The following is a 6,924-nucleotide window of genomic DNA, read 5'->3' as shown; positions in this document are numbered from 1 at the left end:
GTGAATTCTTTTTCTTCCGCTCATAAATCTTCACTGTTTTCAGGCCGTTTGATTTCTGCTTCCGCACGCAAGCAAGATCAAACGATCTGTGTTGTGAGAGTGGAGATTTATGCGGCGAACATTTGGGCAACATCCCTTTCCGGTAGCCATCGGAAATAAATAAATCGGTATGTGTGTCCATGTTAAAATCTGTAGTTAACATTGAGGTTTGGGCGTAAGCGAGGCGGCAGAAAGGTAGGCAAAGGCATGTTGTTAACATAATTTCGAAGATATGTACAGTGGGAACAGATGATAACAGAGAGGAAACCCCGCCGAAAAAGAAGACAGCAAACAGCACGTTAAGAAGCCTTCGGGTATGATAAGCTTAGCTTGGTGGATACTCGACATTAAGCATAGGAACAATAGCAGGCAATAAATAGTTCGTAAACTAGTTTTTTTGGGCAAAATAGTTAGTTCGAAAACAAGTTTGATATCTAGTTCGTAAACAAATTCCGCTATATAGTTCGTAAACAAAGTTTTTTCTTGTGGCGGTGGCGTGATCCTATTCCAAGCCGAGCTTAGGATATGAAAATTGAAGAAGGCATCGAGAAGTTGCAGTTTGACGATAAAGGAAGACGGTCGGCCCGTGAAGCGCGAATGTTTGAGTCCGGTAATAGGAAACCGGGAATTGCAATCAGTAAATATAGCGCAATACAATCGCAGCCGTGCCGCGGAAAAAGAAAAAACAGCGTCCGGACCAGCCGAGGTCATACTTGTGGTATAACTCCCGGTGCGAATCCGGGGAAGCGATATTTCTCCAGGAAAGATTATAAGCCAGCCTCCGAGTGTCAGACTAACGAGCATCCAGTGAAGGAGCGGGGAACCCAGACCAGAGGGAGGACCACCAGCTATAAGCGGAAACGTGAGCCGTACCAACAGCGGAACCAACTGTCTGGAAAATTTTAAAGCTAAGGGCAAGGTTAAACCTCCCCAAAAGCCGAAGGACTACCTATGTGTATGAAAATTTCAAAATAACATTCAAAAAAATAAAAATAAAAATTATAATAATAATAACAAAATTTACAAAGTGGGAGAACATAAAGATCGGCTAATGCCGTGGCAAAAAAAAATAAAAATTAGTTATTTTTCGTTACCCAACTTTAAATTATTAAACTAAAAAAAAAAAAAAAAAAAAAAAAAAAAAAAAAAAAAAAAAAAAAAAATGGAAAAGTTATATATATTATAATAACAAAAGCACCTATATTTTTTTAATACAACTGGAAAAAAACAGTAAATAAAAACACAACTAGTTAATGGAGAAAAAAAAAAAGTTACCTAGTATGTACATATGAATGAACACGCATATAAAATAGCGAGTGAGTAGGGAGTTGACTAAAGGAGAAAAAAAAAAATATATAATAATAATATTTAATTAAATAAATAAAACGTGTAAGATAAAAACTAAACTAGGAGTACCTAATGTGGTGGGGGAAAAAAAAGTGATTCTTGTTTCAGCAACAATATTTCAACCGTCGGTAAGTCGTAACATTATATTAGTTATTCACCTTTTTATTTCCAAACCACTGATAGGCAAACCAAGTATACCTATAAGTAAATATGTATATTCTTATACATACAAACATATGTAGGTGAGGGAAACCGAACTTAGGAAAAAAAAATGTATAAAATATTGCATTATATGAATAATTAATGAATTACGTAACTAGGGCGATAAGAAGGAATTAACCTTTTAATTTTTCTTTATTACAGTCTATCTATTTAATATCTTTTGTTTTTTTTAACTTAAATTTAGTTTGGGTTTACCAAAAGAAGTTTTGAAATAGGGCCACGGCCATGTACATATTTTACCACGCGTAGTTACTAAACACCCGCACAACCACACAAGAATTCGAAGTGTGGTAAGTAGGAGGAAAGCTCTTCCCCGCAGATAAGCTGGGTTTGATAAGCGAGAACCAAGTACGGCTTAGACACATGTGGGTAGAGTAAGGGTAATTAAGATTAGGAAATACGGACTTTCGGTCTCACTCACTCGCTCACCAAAATGCGTTTATGAATTTGAACATTGTATAGTAGAGTTTCTTGTTAGAGAGTAAGAGCGAAGGTATATATATACAGACATATGTACAAATTTTGATGTATGAAGGTTAGAAATGTAAGACACATGGAAATTGAATTTTGTTATACCGAATAATGTTATCAGAGAACTGTCAGTTAACATAAACCTGTAAGATTAGGAAGAGAAATACAAAAAAAAAAAAAAAGAACATAAATATAAAGATCTCAAAGAACTAGACAAACATACACAAACGTACATATTAGTAACGAGAATTTGTTAGTACATATATATTATAACAGACACACATACCGAGATAGGGAGATAATTGTAACTAGGTTAAAGTTTGAATTTGAAGATACATACCTATTAGCCAAATTAGTTCAGTAAGTAGTTTTAAGCCAATATGAAATAAAAATTAAGGATGTATAGCGTTTTAAAGAAATGATGGAGTAGATTCATTTAATATTTGCTGCTGAGGCATTGATGGATGTGATTTGGGCTAAAAGAACCAATTATAATTTTTTTCTTTTAGCAGGTTGGGTGGGTAAGGACGGAAGTGCAACAACACCTTAAGCCTTCCTACACGACTACCGGACGAGTCCAAACATGGCGATGAGCATGGCGACTTTTAGTTTCCGTGGTCACGTGATGATTATTAAGTTTAGTTTTTAATAGGTTCTGGTAAGTTAATAATGATAACGTTTTTTTTCCTGACAATTAACCCTCTACGGTCTCAAATTTTTTTTATCATTGGTTCTGATGAGTAACCTGTAAACCTCTGCTTAATTTTTTTTTTATGGTTCCGAGGAAAAGTCAGAGTAGGAGCAAGTTCCCACCCGTATACGCTGAAGTCTAGCTGGTAAATCTAAGCAGAGTACCTCGCTCCTTAACCCCTAAACCAACTCGGAGAACTGCCTTCTAGGATGTGAAGTCGTGGTGATCTTTAGTTGGATCCAAGCAAAAAGGCTTCGAGGAAACCACGACGCCCGGAAATCTACGGAGACGGTTCATTACAAATACTCGGAGTAACCTACGAGAGTCTGCTCTCCTCCTCGCACGCAAACGCTATTGTCAACAAAGTACACAGCCGCAACAAGGTCCTCAAGTCGCTAGCCGGAGTACTTGGGGCAAAGACAAAAAAACGTTGCTGGCAACATACAAGGCAATAGTCCGGCCGGTTTTAAAATGCGCAGAACCAATGTGGTCGCCAGGGACTAGTAGGACGCAGTGGATGAAGCTGCAGACGGCTCAAAACATTGCACTTCGGACGGCGACTGGATGTCTTCTGATGTCGCCAGAACACCACCTGCACGACGGGGCGGAAATGCTCCCCATAAAGGAGCACAACACAATGCTCTGCAAGCAAATTCCTAGTAGCGGCCACAGACGTGGACACCCGAACAGACACTTGCTTGCAGAGGAACCCTCGCCAAGGCATGTCAGAAGGCATCTTTACGAACTGACGGACGAAGTCCAGAGGTACACTAAACAACCTCTGGACCCGCCAGCTTATCGACAGGCCTTGAGCGGCATTCACAGGGAGTCAGTCTCGATTTATGTAGACTCCAGACCTGTGAATGCCGTTCTAGGCACACAACCACCGGACATCGAGGAGATGGAGCTTCATCTGCCTCGGGAGACTAGAACCACAATAGCCCAACGTCGCTCTGGCTACTGCAGCAGGTTAAATTCATACCTGAGGAGATTAGACGAGACACCCCAGTACTCGAAACATCTCTTTGTATCTTCACACTGCTAACGCCTTTGTCACTACGGACGGACCAAGTTGAGGCTGCACGCTTGTTAGGGCTTCCATTAGCTGAGCTTGACGACAACGACTGAGATATTAACCGATCTGGGTGGGGTTGTTTTACCCGCTACAACAACAACAACAACCGCCTACGCAGTTAAATTGCTGCTTGGTCGGTCCGTAGTGACAAAGGCGGTCTTCGGCCGCGCTAAGGGATCATAACCCTTACTACGCAGAATTCTAATTTGTGTTTCCGGAGAAGAGTGGCAGAACTTCTTTCTTGGCCTCGGAAAACTTCACAATGCTAACGCCTTTGTCCCTATGGACCGACCAAGTTGAGGCTGCACGCTTCTTAGGGCTTTCGTTAGCTGAGCTTGATGAAAACGGCTGAGATATTAACCGATCTGGGCGGGGTTTGTAGCCGCTACAACAACAACAACAACCGCCTACGCAGTTAAATCGCAGCAGCAATTTAAGTGCGTAGGCGGTCTTCGACCGCGCGTAGGGATCATAACCCTTATTTTATTTATTTATTTATTTATTTAGCAAACACACAACCATAAGTTATTTTACAGTGTTTTAACTTAACAAAATATTAATCATAATAATAATTTAAGGTAAGTACATAGTTAATGTAAGTGGGGTTGAGAGGGACTCAGTGGAATAGTAGGATGTAAGTTTTGCAGGGTGATGAGATTGTGACCGTATAAAAGAATAGCGGAGATGCAAAATGGTAGAAAGAAGGATATGCGTACATATTGGCAATTACTACCCTAAAGCGCGGTGTACTCTTAATCATTTTAATTTTATGTGGCAGAGAGTTCCAAAGACGGACAGCAAGCACAAAGAAGTGACGTTTAGTTACAAGACAGCTAAATTTCATATTAAGAAGGTTGTGGGATTGAGACGATTTGGTAAATTGGAGTCGCTCCTTAAGATATTTGGGCTCTAGAGAAGTAACCACTTTGTGAAGAAGTGTTGGGCATCACAACACTCATGTATATATACATATAATATTTTGAACTGTACATAAAATATATATACACAATTGTATATAGACGTTAAGTAATACATATTTTGAATTGAATTGAATAGACATTGAAAATACGTACTTTGAATTGTAGCCACATATATGAACAGGAATACTGTACAGCACTAGTGATTGTGTGTGTGTGTGTTATTCATATAGTCATATACATACAATTGTACATATACTTTAAGCAGATGGCAATAAAGAACAAAGCACAAAGGACAACGGGACATACGCGACGCGACTGCGGCCGGCAATTTCTATAAATAGTCGGACAGCAATCGAGGCAGACAGGAATCGCCAGGCGACTTCTACAGAGTTAGGAGCTTTGGCACGCTTAGGGTAGGCTGTGCTCCCTATGCTATGTATCAGGAGCCGGGCAGGTTCTACTCCCACTCCTATAGATCTCAGCCAGGTATTTAGAGACGGGAAGGTTGCACTCCCTCTCTTGGAAGCTTGTGGGTAGGTTCTACTCCCGCTCCTTTACTATAGCCGTAAATATATTTGGTGGGACGGAGCTACGCCCACCAACCGGAGAGGAACGGGTAGTTTCTCCTCCCGTACTCATAACGTGCGACCAACACAGACGAGTGCTTTGCTATAAACCGAACACGAACTCTTATTACTTTTGTTGAGAACCCGGCAGCCAATGAGCATACCCCAGCAAAACCCGGAGTTCGTCACAAAATGGCGCCCGAGCAGGCAGTAGATTCGACAATACAAGGACAAGTTAGACAAGGTAGACAATAGACCTGAAACTGAAAGTTAAATGTGGTAAGACTGTAAGGAAAAAACTCCAAAGAGAGAGCAGAAAGTGAAAGTGCCAGAGCATACTCCAGACAAATACCAGAAAGTGAGTGAAGTGAGAAAAGAGTCCAAGTGAAACAATAAGTGTACAGCAAGCGTGTGAAAAGACCCAGGAAAGGGCAAAGCCTAGTAATATTTCCTAAGAACAGTAAAGATGGTGAAGTTATCGTGGGTATATTACCTCCGTAAGGAGGAACTCCTCGAGTACATTGCGGAGTTCGGGCTAGAAGACTCCGGGACAGTCGACGAGCTGCGGAGGAGGCTATCACAGTTCCTGTAAGAGGTTAAAGACGGCCTTAAGTACACGAGGCGTCTGACGGAACTTTCCGCAAAGCACGACCGGGCGTCACCAATCCCTTTCGCAGACGTGCCGATACTCGGCAAAAACGAGGATATGGCAGCCAATCTAGTAGCCACGTGCCACCACCAGCATACCCCACTCTCACAACTCATTCCGAACCGGCTTACGCTACGGTTATGGACCGAGTGAGAAAGTGGGGCCTAAGGTTTGACGGCATTAAAGACCCCCTAGGGTTCCTAGAACGCGTTGAGGAGCTAGTCGAAGGCTATGAAATCAGCCTCGACGTATTGCCGAAAGCAATACCTGAATTGCTGCGGGATCGAGTACTAAGCTGGTTCCGCAACAAGAACAAACCATGGCCAACATAGAACCAATTTAGACGGGACTTATAAAGTTCTTCCTGTCCTCGCGGTACTTTGAGAGTTTAGACGACGAGCGAGTCTAGCGAGTACAAGAACCCTTTAAGGACTACGTACTCGAGCTACAGAATCTGATGAGATATGCTGGAGGCAGTGAAGAGCAAAAACTCGACCGCGTGTACCGAAACAGTCGCAGCGAGTACCAACTCTACATCAAGCGGAGTGACTTTGCAACGCTGGAGGAGCTGGTAAGTCTTGCTGAAGATTTCGAAAATATTATTTCCGACAGAAATACGCAGCCACCAAGTTGTGATGGGCGATAGCAGCCCAACTATTATACGCGAGGCTATAGATGCGACAGTCGGTCTGGGTGACAAAACCCCCCACAGCGAGCTATTAGTCTTACCAGGACTTGCAGATGAGATGATCATCGGGATGGACTACCTCTGTCGTTGACGCTAAAAGCGACTAATACACCTCCACTGAGTCCACGTGCATCACTGTGGCGGAGCAAATTTGCATGAACCCGCAGAAGGGCCCACAACCGCCAAACGTCCTAAAACCCCCGTTGAACAATCGTTACCAGACGGAATTTCGCGCAAAGCAATCTAGCCAATCATT

This window comes from Rhagoletis pomonella, unplaced genomic scaffold, assembly GCF_013731165.1.
Source record: "Rhagoletis pomonella isolate Grant_MI unplaced genomic scaffold, Rhpom_1.0 Rhpom_scaffold_00005, whole genome shotgun sequence".
NCBI classification, from domain to species: domain Eukaryota; kingdom Metazoa; phylum Arthropoda; class Insecta; order Diptera; family Tephritidae; genus Rhagoletis; species Rhagoletis pomonella.
This window is presented reverse-complemented; position numbering follows the sequence as displayed.